Source organism: Tiliqua scincoides, chromosome 13, assembly GCF_035046505.1.
Source record: "Tiliqua scincoides isolate rTilSci1 chromosome 13, rTilSci1.hap2, whole genome shotgun sequence".
NCBI classification, from domain to species: Eukaryota; Metazoa; Chordata; class Lepidosauria; order Squamata; family Scincidae; genus Tiliqua; species Tiliqua scincoides.
The window spans coordinates 1,241,563-1,254,108 of record NC_089833.1 but is presented as its reverse complement, the minus strand read 5'-3'; the positions used below and the strand labels follow the sequence as shown (position 1 = coordinate 1,254,108).

General features: G+C 49.7%; 1 protein-coding gene across 2 annotated transcripts in view; it reads right to left on the bottom strand.

The window, feature by feature from the left end:
• LOC136663767 (hexosaminidase D-like) overlaps positions 1-7,981 on the bottom strand; it is a 48,001-nt gene extending 40,020 nt beyond the window's left edge. For both annotated transcript variants that reach the window (XM_066640685.1, XM_066640687.1), the window contains exon 1: positions 7,943-7,981. The gene's annotated coding sequence lies outside the window, so the exon portion shown is untranslated. The remainder of the gene's footprint in view (positions 1-7,942) is intronic.
• Positions 7,982-12,546: the final 4,565 nt, after the last annotated feature.

Below are 12,546 nucleotides of genomic sequence, written 5' to 3'. Positions count from 1 at the left end.
TTTAGCATTGGGACCCACTTTTTAGAATGACAACCTTTTTACAATGACAGGACCCATCATAAAGCAAATTCAAATAAATAATTATAAATAATTAAAGTAAAACAAATAAATAAGGGGAAGCCAGTCCTGTTCCACCAAGTGAATTTTCTCTGTAGCCTGCCTGCAGTAACACCCCCCCCAATCAAAAAGAATCAGTAAGATTTTCACCCCTACCCAGTACCCAGTTCAGTTTCTTATATTTCAAGCATATCACTATCAGGACCCACCTGGCTTTACAAGTCTGAGAGCCCAATCCTATGCCTGTCTACTCAGAAGTAAGTCCCATTATAGTCAGTGGGACTTACTCTGAGGAAAGTGTGGATGGGATTCCAGTCTAAAACAGATAAAAATTCATCTTACCCTTTCAAGCCTCTGTTTCATTCTTTTTATTGGGGGGGGGGGCTGCCTTCTGGAGTATTTGTTGAGCTCCAGTTACATCAGATCAGGACCATTCTGGTGGCCCCACATTCCCCTTTGCCTGACCTGCCCAGGAGCCAAGGCACGTTTGCTTACTCGCTAGTAAACGCAACCATGTGGCTTAGTTCGCTTTCCATGCATTCGACAGCTTGAAGGGAGAGACTTCCCTCAGGGACTTCCCTCAGGTGTTTTTTGGGGCTACATTCATTGGATCAGGACCATTCTGGTGTTGTTGGATTCGTCTCAGCCTGCCCTTTCCGAAGGACTAAGGCAAGTTCGCCTACTTGCGCGTAAACGCGCGATATGGCTCAGTTTCACTTTCCATTGGCCTCCATGCATTTTTGTTTTCCGTTTTTTGCCAATAACTTTTGATAGAAAGGAGATATTTTGCTCCCGTTTTTTGCATTGCATTCCGCTGGACATTCCACATCCAACAGTATATAACATGATGGGGTTACTCCTAACCACTGCAATTTTAGTGCGTCACCCCCTCTTGCGCATCACTCCCCGCTTGCGCGTCACCTGGTGCAGCCCGCACCCCCTGCACCCCCTAGTGACGCCACTGCTCAGAAGGGACTCCTGCTGTCCCATGCCTACTCAAAGGGGCAATGGAAACAGGATCTCTGGGGAGTGGATCTACTTGGCACCAGGCATCCTGCCCACCAGAAGGCTGGGGCAGTGAGGATTTGGAAATGCCAAATGATCTGTGCAAAAAGGATTTGCTAACATCTAGAATAACGCTACTGAGGCACTGGGGTGCATAGTTTTATCAGAATGTGGTATGCTCCAAAGTGCCCAGATGAAGAGTTTTCTTGGAACACAATTCCTGGCATCCACAATGGGGAGAAGGCTTTCCGCACACCCCATATCTTCCAAGGCCTTTACGCCTTCCTTCCTTCCGGCCTGGCCTCTCCTGGGGCTGCTCAACGTAAGCACCCTGATCTCTGTTTAGGCGAGGGGAAAACCCCTGGCTTCCCCATGCAACATCCTACCCCCACCCCCACAGCCTCCCGTCATTCTCAGCTCACCCTGAACAGCACATCTTTCACGCCTTGCGAGCAGAGACAACCAAACGTTTCCTGCGTCAAAAGATTTGCTACATGGGAGGAGAAGGAGGGGGCTGGAGCGCCTGCCATAGGGATATCGCTTCCCGGTGTCTCCATGGCACCACCCAGCTAATTACTAAGTGCGAAGAGCGAGGAGGCTCTGCTGGAGTTGGGCACATTTCAGAGACTGTAGGCAACAAAGCCCTCCCCAGGAGATGCAACAAGATCACCTGGGCGCTCTGTTTTCTTCTGCAGTGAGAAGGTCAAAGCAAGGGACCCAAGAACATAAGATCCGCTTCTCTGGATCTGTCTCACTTCTATTCTGTTCCCAGAAGCTTGGTGCCCTGGGAAGCTCACAAGCAGGGCATGAAAGAAGAAAATTCTCCCCCAGGTAGACTGCTTCTGAAGAAGGAGGCTCCACCTAGCCACCATTGCTAATTGCAGCTGATCAACTTACCTTTCACAAAAGATTTTTTTTTAAAGTTATTGTCATATCGTGCCACACAGTGTGGAACATGCATCGTGCAAAGGCGTCCTTTTTGTCAGTATTAAACCAACTGCAGGTCACCTTCATCTGAAGAGACAGACTAGCTAAGACTCTACTGATTAAGAGACAAAAAGGCCTGTCTCCAAGTTGCTCATAATTTTATACATCTTGCAGGCACTGATAAGGAGACAGCACAGCCCACTTCTCTCTTCAGCCCACTACGACTCTTTTCTTCAGCCCCACCTATGCCATTGCCACATTTTCAGCTCACAATCAGAAAGGAAATAAAACTAACAATGGGATTAAGATGGCCATTTCTGCTTTGGCTTAGGAGACGTGACCCATTGCACTGAACACCAGGCAAATTTTTCCAAGGATAAGTTCATGCTTCCAAAGACAGCTGGGCAAACAGGGCTGGATCAGGCCCAGGACCCATCCAGTCCAGTTTCCTGGATCTCCCAGTGGCCCACTGGATGCCTCAGGGAGCACACAAGACCACAAGAGACCTGCATCCAAATACCACTCACTTGCATCTGGCACGTCAGAGATAGACTCCCTCTACAACGTGGCACATACCCATCACAGCTTGTAACCTGTGATAGAAGTTCCTCCATCAATCTGCCCAATCCACATCTAGGCCACCACATCCTGTGGCAAGGCATTCCACAGATTAATGACATAATGGGTAAAGAAATATATTTTTTTGTCTGTCCTAACTCTCCCAACACTCAATTTGAGTGGCTGTCCCCTGGTTCTGGTGCTGTGTGAGAGGGAAAAGAACACCCCTCTAGCCCAGGGGTGTCCAAAGTTTTTGGCTGGAGGGCCACATCATCTCTCTGACACTGTGTTGGGGGGGGGAGGGAAAAAATTAATTTACATTAAAATTTGAATAAATTCGCATATGTTTACATAAATGAATATATTAAAGATGAACTTACATGAATGAATGAAGGTCTTGCAATAGCTCAAGGCCTATAAAAGACCTTGCACAAAGCAAGGCTGACCTTTCCTTTGCTGCCACTGCTGCATCACAGACATGAAACAGCAAGCAGTGGAGGAAGCCCTCGTCCCACAGCTCACATGAGAGGTCAAACAGTCGCCCTCACGCTGAGAGCAGTTGTGTCAGGTCAGTGCGGGCTCCAGCAAATCTCCAGAGGGCCAGAGGCTCATTGGAGACTAGGGGCTCCCTGAGGGCCATATTGAGAAGCCTCAAGGGCTGCATGTGGCCCCAAGGCCGGGGTTTGGGCACCCCTGCTCTAGCCACTCTATCCATTCCCTGCATAATTTTGTACATCTCAATCATGTCCCCCTCTTTTCTTTGACCTTCAATTAGCATTGCTCTTCAAATATCTTTGATCTTCACTCTACCCATTTGCCCAAATGCAGCATCCCAATAAATCTGGTGCATATGTCCAAGTGGGTGTTGCTTTGGCTGGTTGAACTGTGCTACCAGCCTACCCCAGATCTGCACCTATTTCACTGTCTTTGCTCCCCTCCCCCCATAGACTCTTGGGGATCATAAAAGGCGAATACTGTTAACAGGCAGCCAGAGCTGACTCATTCATGAGGCCAACTGAGGTTAACTGAGGTTATCACCTTAGGCATCCAACTGACCAGGGGCACCCATCTATATCAGTCCACAGGCTGCCACTGCTTCTCCACCTCCTCCTCCCATTCTCTGTACAGGAAAAAGAAGGCAGAGGACAGAGCAGAAGATGGGGGAGGAGAGGAGGACGGCGGCCTAGAGTGTCAAGTGCTCTGGGAGGCAAGCTTATACGGAAGAACAGGGTATAAAAATATAATACATATACATAAAATACCACAAGGAAAGAAGGAAGCTTCTGAGCCAGGAAAGACAAATGGAACAGCACGGCTCAGGCTAGAGACAGACAGTAGCCGTTCATTTAACCAAGGAAGAACATCTGATGCTGCCCATCAGAGTCTGATCCTTGGTCCTGCTAGCTTAGCATCGCCTACACTGACTGGCAGCAGCTCTCCAGGGTTGCCGTTTCAAAGGCCTTTCCCAGCCCTACCTGGAGATGCCATCAAGATTTAAACAGGGAGAGACCATGTGCCTTCTGGGGGGGGGGGGGCTCTCCCACGGCACTACAGCCCTATCCTCCAAGAATACCCAACTTTCATTTCAGGAGGAAAAGGTTTGGGGGCATTTTGCCCTGAGCCAGCAAAGACAGCCTACTCAAGTATATACTTTCCAGCTCCAGAGAAGCCAGGCTCCAGGAATTTGGATTTTCACTAGTACTGATTGGAACACACACCAGTTCCTCATATGGCAAGTGAAGAAAAATGTTGGTCAGCCGCCCATTAGTGACCCTATAGGTTCATTTCACATATTTCAATGTGCAATGTCCCTTTTCGCCCTTGTGGCAACTAAGAGGATGATAAAAACAAGATGCACATCCTGCAAACCGAAAGACATCATCAGAATCACGACATATCGCAGCAACAAAACCACCAGGATTCATTTTAGCAGATCTCTGGGGTCTTCAACAGGTGGGTCGCATCCCGATCTCAAGGAGAAAACAAGGGGCAGATGGAAAAAGAAGAGAAGAGACAAATCTCTTGCCTGCTGACTTCTATTCCACTTTGAGACTCCAGAGCCCAACCCTAGGCTTATCTACTCAGAAGTAGGACCCACCCTGTTCAGTGAATGTGGATAAGATTGAAACCTTGCTTGGCTGCAATCCTATCCATACTTACCTGGGGGCAAGCCACACTAAACAGGGTGGGACTTACTTCTGAGTAGACAGGCCTAGGGTTGGACTGTTACACAGTACCCCTCAGCCTTCTTTCCATGCCCAGAGGCCCTTCCATTTCCAGATGCTACCATTTCTCCTCCCACCTATTTTGTTCCCCTTTTTGCTTATTTAACATCTGGCCTGAAGGAAAATGCCGTTGAACTCAACAGTTTTCTCACTATTTCGTGAATCTGACATGCCAGTGCGCCTTTCAGATCCACTCCCTCCCCACGCCTGCCTGCTCAATTCGTGTCTGGGAATTCTCTGTTGGGTTGGACTAGATGATCTTGTAGGCACCTTCTAACTCTATGATTCTAGGATCATCCTCAGAGCCTTGTGGTCACCCCTTCAGAATTCAAATCCTTCCAGTAATGGCAATGACCATTAGCTGGTTTAAGTCCGTAGTGTAGACACAATTTTGATGCCTATCTGTAACCCCTAAGGTTAATTAAAATAATTGCCACTCAGTGCCTTGCTCAAGGCTTCTAGACATCACTTACAGAAAGGCAACCAAGCAAGCAATGCACCAAAAATAAGAAAGCGATTTGTAGTCGGAGCCTGGAGAAAAGCCTCATCCGAGCAGCCGGTTAATGCAACCCTCATTTCCAGCAATGCCAGGAACTCTCAAGTCAATCAGAGTAAGGAAGGAGCTCCCAGCATGAGTGATATAGAAACCAGGCCTGCATTTCAGTCCATTAAAGTGGCACCTTTGCTGACAGAAGTGCTTTTTGGGCAGCTGTGGGATCCGGGTGTATCAATAGCTGGTTTTAAGGAATCAAAAGACACGGAGATTTGGACCATCTTTCAGGAAACAGCCCCGGCTGCTTTCCCAGATTCTGACAGCCGAGCTCTGGTTTGGCTTGAGGAGCCTCAGAACCAGGCTGGGATGCAAATAACAGGCTGCAAAGACAGTCTCTGGAAAAGTAACTGGAACATTTAATTTTGCTTTCCTGTCTTTGTTATCCAGAAAGCAGTTGGACCTGAACCCTTCGCCTTGAGAATCACTGGGGTAAGCAAGGTCACCAGGTTCTGGCACATTCTGACCCACCCCCAGACAGGACATCTGTAACCCAAAATGCACGGGGAATGGTTGCGCCTACTGAGCAGAAAGGCAGGCACTCTGTACATGCCTCATGTGCCTCTTGCAGGGCTGAGCCCAGCACGGCAAACAGGCCCAGACTCAAATGCAGCTGCTCTCTGCATTTGCCCCCAGCTTGAATCTCACCTGGGGGGCACCATCTATTTAGGAAGTGCCCCCAGCTTAGGAAATCTTGTTGGTTTCAAGGAGGGGGCCTCAGGTCCAGTGGCACTGACAGCTCACTCCCAGCATGGCTGCATTCTCCACTGCCATGGCCAATCAGCTGTCAGGGCCAGCCACGTGGAGAGGCTGCTGCTTCTGCAGTTTCTTCCCAAGCTAGACAGGCTTGCCAATTCGGCAGACATCACCCCAAGGCTTTCCTCCCAAACTCCTCACATACCAAACCGGAATTCTCCTCACATACCAAACCCTATGTGCAGTAGCACATACCAAACCGTAATTCTGACAGTAGGTACACAACATTCTCTGTCTCACAAACACACACAAAAGATCTCCACCCCCAGGGAAAAACATGACTAAGTACGGAGGGGGTTTTCTGCACCCATGAATTACAGGCCCAGCCAACGTCCCTCCACAAGCAGCCAGGAACAAACTCGAAAAGGTCACAGCAGCACCAACACAAACGATCAGAGTCTGAGTTAATAATTTAAAACACTCCTAATACCCAGCAAATCCACACAGGCATTTTCTGTCTTGACCTCTCTTGGGCAAACCTGACCCCAAGATACTCCAAGCAGTGCCAACTCTCCCTTTCCCAGACAGGCCATCCCCTTTCCCTCCCTCCCTTAGTATGTGGGGGGGGGGATACCTTATTTCCATAGGATGCACCTGAGAGGGGTTGACCAAGACCCCAACCCCCAGAAGTGATGCACCAAATGCTCCCCTCCTTTACCTGGTGGCATGCCAGCCTCCACCCCCCATTTGCAGGATTGGAAAGGAACAGAAGAATGGAGAAGAAGCTTCCCACGCTCCAGCTCACCCCCACTCTCCTCTCCTACTCTGCCCCCCTTTTCAAATCCAGGAAGAGGAGTGTTCCCTCTGCCCATCTGCTCCCTAGTAAAGCCAGGGGCCTGCGTAGGAGGTCTACAGACCTCCAGAAACCCACTTTAGGGCGTGTCTGTCTACAGAACAACTTTAAAGCTGTTTGACTCTGGCTTCACTCTGGATTCTGGATTTGGCTCCCCCAAATTCTAGACAACTGGCAAAGTCCCTGGCTTCAGCCATTTTGGAGATGTGCAGCTCCTTGCATGGGGTGGGGGGTGGGATGACAGTTAATCAAGTTTGAATCTGGTTTCAGCCCAGCAGGGGCAAGCGAGCCAGCCCCTGCACCTGTTCTATACCCCACTTTTCTGACTCAGCCAGACCCTTCCCTTCTGTGCCACTCTCCTTGTTGCCTGGAAAAGGACAACACAAGCACAAGGGCAGATGCCCCCCTCCACTCCAGGAGCCAAGCCACAGAGGCAAGCAGACAAAGACTGCATGGACCCCCCCCCCAGCATGGGCAACAGGGAGTCAAGAACCCAACTTCAAATGCCTCTAAGTATGAGGGGCCAACAACGATCTTGAAGCATCTCACACAACAGTCCCCCCTCCATGCCCAGCCTGATCCCCCACCCAGCCTGGCACCCTAGGTGAGCCCTGTTCTTCTGCTGGGTGCTGGCTACACGTCTCCCCCAGCTCTGTGCTGCCCCTTGCCCCCTGGTGACCCCCTACAGGTTGGGCCTTGTGCTCCTCACCACAGTGATGCCCCCAGACCCCCCTCCACCAGATCCTCTGCCAGCACACTGGCACCCACCTGCCCAGCTGTGCGTTCAGAAGGCTGCTTGCTCCTGCCACCGCAGCACGGGCACCACCCGCATGCCAACCCCCATGCCACCTGCCTAGCCTGGCATCCTTCTGCGGGTGCCCACCTGCTTGCCCACCGGCCTCCTCCGCCCCTCCCAAGCCCCCACCTGCACTGGTACCCCCCAGACACACACCCAGCGTGCCCCCCCTCCTGCTGCAGTCCCGGCTGTGCCCACCGGGCACTGGGAGCCCGCCCTGCTTGGGGACCTTGAGGGGCTGCCCGCCCCCAGCCACCTGCTCCCTCCCTGCCTACCTGGCCCGCCCAGCAGCGGCTCGCTCGCTCCGGCATCGCCCGGCCCCGCAGCTGGAGGAGCGGGGAGGGGCCGCCGCAAGTCACCGCCCCCGCGTCCTCCTCCCTGGCTGCGGGCAGGCGGGCTGCACCTTCGCACCGACCTCGGGGCAGCCGGCGAGGGGCCCACTGCGGCTCCTACAGCCTCCGCTCCCCGGCCGGGGCAAGCCCAGGATCGCGGCTCTTTCCTTCTGCTGCAGCCCCGCTCGGTGGAGCCTCCCTGCCTCGGCGCAGTCTACCTGGCCAGACCCGCTCCCCCAGGCCGGCCTGCAGCCCGTCAGGACCCCCCAGACTGTACTCCAGACATGCTCAGGAGCCCCCTTTCCAAGCAGCCCTTAGGCTGGAGGCTTTCTCTGGCTTGCCACTTTCCCCCGTTTGTGCACCTTCGTTTCAAGGGCTGGCTCCTGTGGCCTGGCAGTGCAGTCGATTAGCAGCCCAATCCTAGCCACACTTTCCTGGGAGTAAGCCCCATTGACTCTAATGGAACTTACTTCTGAGTAGACATGCATAAGAACATAAGAACAGCCCCACTGGATCAGGCCATAGGCCCATCTAGTCCAGCTTCCTGTATCTCACAGTGGCCCACCAAATGCCCCAGGGAGCACACCAGATAACAAGAGACCTCATCCTGGTGCCCTCCCTTGCATCTGGCATTCTGACATAACCCATTTCTAAAATCAGGAGGTTGCGCATACACATCATGGCTTGTACCCCATAATGGATTTTTCCTCCAGAAACTTGTCCAATCCCCTTTTAAAGGCGTCTAGGCTAGACGCCATCACCACATCCTGCGGCAAGGAGTTCCACAGACCGACCACACGCTGAGTAAAGAAATATTTTCTTTTGTCTGTCCTAACCCGCCCAACACTCAATTTTAGTGGATGTCCCCTGGTTCTGGTATTATGTGAGAGTGTAAAGAGCATCTCCCTATCCACTCTGTCCATCCCCTGCATAATTTTGTATGTCTCAATCATGTCCCCCCTCAGGCATCTCTTCTCTAGGCTGATGAGCCTTTCCTCATAAGGAAGGTGCCCCAGCCCCGTAATCAACTTAGTCGCTCTCTTTTGCACCTTTTCCATTTCCACTATGTCTTTTTTGAGATGCGGCGACCAGAACTGGACACAATACTCCAGGTGTGGCCTTACCATAGATTTGTACAACAGCATTATAATACTAGCTGTTTTGTTCTCAATACCCTTCCTAATGATCCCAATCATAGAATTGGCCTTCTTCACTGCCGCCGCACATTGGATCGACACTTTCATCGACCTGTCCACCACCACCCCAAGATCTCTCTCCTGATCTGTCACAGACAGCTCAGAACCCATCAGCCTATATCTAAAGTTTTGATTTTTTGCCCCAATGTGCATGACTTTACACTTACTGACATTGAAGCGCATCTGCCATTTTGCTGCCCATTCTGCCAGTCTGGAGAGATCCTTCTGGAGCTCCTCACAATCACTTCTGGTCTTCACCACTCGGAAAAGTTTGGTGTCGTCTGCAAACTTAGCCACTTCACTGCTCAACCCTGTCTCCAGGTCATTTATGAAGAGATTGAAAAGCACCGGTCCCAGGACAGATCCTTGGGGCACACCGCTTTTCACTTCTCTCCATTGTGAAAATTGCCCATTGACACCCACTCTCTGCTTCCTGACCTCCAACCAGTTCTCAATCCACGAGAGGACCTGTCCTCTAATTCCCTGACTGTGGAGTTTTTTCAGTAGTCTTTGGTGAGGGACCGTGTCAAACGCCTTCTGAAAGTCCAGATATATAATGTCCACGGGTTCTCCTGCATCCACATGCCTGTTGACCTTTTCAAAGAATTCTATAAGGTTCGTGAGGCAAGACTTACCCTTACAGAAGCCATAGGATTGGGCTGTGCAACAGGTAGATTGATTTCTGTAGCTTCATGTGTTTATTTTGCTGGGTTAACCACCTTGTGAGCTACTCTTTTTTTGGCAGAAAAGCGGTATATAAATACTCTAATCCAGTGGTTCTCACACATTTAGCACTGGGACCCACTTTTTAGAATGAAAATCTGTCAGGACCCACCGAAAGTGATGTCATGGCTGGAAGTGACATCATCAAGCAGGAAAATTTTTCACAATCGTAGGCTGCATGCAATCCTACCCTCACTTAACCAGGAGTAAGTCCCACTTACTATCATTGTCAAAAGAATATACATAGTAGCTTGTAAATGTATAGGTCTGTAACTTTTCCCCAGATGCAATCACATACCATTAAGTCTAATATATTAAAAATAAAATATTGAAATGAATGGGGACCCACCTAAAATTGGCTTACAACTCACCTAGTGGGTCCTGATCCACAGTTTGAGAAACACTTCTATAATAATAATAATAATACCCACTAAAACTGAGTGTCAGGAGAGTTAGAACAGTCAGAAGGAAATATTTCTTTACCCAGTGGGTAATGGATCTGTGGAACTCCTTGCTGCAGGCTGAGGGCCCAATCCTATCCAACTTTTCAGCACCAGTGCAGCTGCAATGCAGCCACAATGTAAGGGAACAAATGTTGAAGAGGTCTCTATGACTGCCTCTCCAGCACAGAATGCAGTGCATGCCCCATTGGCACAGCTGCACCAGCACTGGGAAATTAGATAGGATTGGGCCCTGAGGTGATGGTGTCTGGCCTCGATGTCTTTAAAAGGAGATTGGACAGATTGATGGAGAAAAAGTTAATCACAGTTTGCAAGCCATCATGGGCATGTGCGAACTCCTGGTTTTAGAGGTAGGCTTGCTCAGAAAGCCAGCTGCAAGAAAGTGGCAAGAGGATGCTGGTCTCTTGTGTGCTTCCTAAGGCATCTGGTGGGCCACTGTGAGATGTAGGAAGCTGGATGCCGGTGCATCCAGCAGATAATAGCAGCCTCAGAATTAGGTATAAATTCAGAGTCTGGTGGCACCTTAAAGATGGACACATTCAATCACAGCAGAAGCTTTTGTGGGTTGTAGCCCCCCCCCCCACTTGTCCATTCTGTTGCAACTGAATGTGCCAGGGTGACTCTAGACCAGTGTTTCTCAGACTGTGGGTCAGGACCCACTAGGTGGGCTATGAGCCAATTTCAGATGGGTTCCCATTCATTTCAATTTGTATTTTTAAAAATATATATTAGACAATGATATTATGGTATGTGACTGCATTTGGGGAAATGTTACAGCTCTGAACTTTGAACAGGCTGCTATGTACATGCATTTAATAATTATAGTCAGTGGTGCTCACTCCCAAGTAAATGTGGCTAGAATTGCAACCTTCGGGATGTTTTGGGAACTTTTTAAAAACAGATCAGCAACGGCTTGGAAGTGTTAGGAGGCGGACTCTTTATTTTAAATAAATTTTAAATTTATACTTATTGTAAACTTTTAATTTACTTGATTTGATTTTGTTGTATAGGGTGTGACAATTTTCCTGCTTGATGACTTCACTTCCAGGTCAATGACATCACTTCCGGTGGGGTCTCAAAAAAATGCCATGTGTGTTCCGGTGCTAAAAAGTTTGAGAATCACTGCCCTAGACTCTTGGTTGTTCTTATCACCGTTGATTTTCTATACCCAAATCTAGATATGGGGAAAAAAAATTTTTTTTTTAAAGAGACTATATCTGTGAAATGGTTAGTAGTGAAAATAAGAGGATTTTTCAGAGACAGGCAGGGACATCCACTCTCAAGCTGCAGTTCCATACACACTTTGCTGGGAGTAAGCCCCATTGGACACAATGGGCTTGCTCTTGAGAAGACGTCCCTTCGCTGTCCGAGAAACTGGCACATCCAGTGTGGTTTTTTTTATTGGTTTAAGTATAACCTATTTAGCTGTTGAGGAGGACCTTGCAAGGCTTGGGGGGGATGGACTCTTTAATCTCTCTGATCATAAAGGGAGTCCTTTTAAAAAAAGAAAGGGGGGGGGTGCCTGGAATGAACATCTTTCAGGCCACCTGTTCTGCTCAGGGTGGTGGGCAGGGAGGCACAGTAGCATAGCTAGAGGGGGTACAAAGCACTATTGCGAGGTCCCTCACTGCATTATGCAAGCGGTCTCTCCCCCTCCCCTTTGGAGCCTCATAGGGGAGGGGCCGCTTGCATGCAGCAGTGAGGCTCCCCACAAAACTTAGTGCTTTGCATCCCCTATGTACGGTACACAGTGCTAGCACAATTCTGTTTAGTCTTGTGTGTGAGTGATGTGTTGTCTGTCACCCCCTGTGGCTCTGTATTCCCTTTTTAAGAACGTAAGAAGAGCCCGGCTAGATCAGGCCAAAGGCACCTGCTCTGGCAGAGGAAAAGCGGGGTATAAATCTTAAAGCTACATGCCATGCACACTTTCCTGAGAGTTAGCCCTATTTAGGACAATAGGATCTACTTCTGAGTAAACAAGCATAGGATTGTGATCTAAGTAGACAAATAAAGAACACGATTCTACTGCAAGTCAGGAGCTCTGAAGTCACCAACAACATGGTGGGGGTGGGAGCCGGACTGCAGAGTTGGGTATGCCAAGGTGGGCCAGAATGGGCACTTAGAAAAAGCCCTGGCCAGATCAGGCCAAAGGCCTCCCTAACCCACA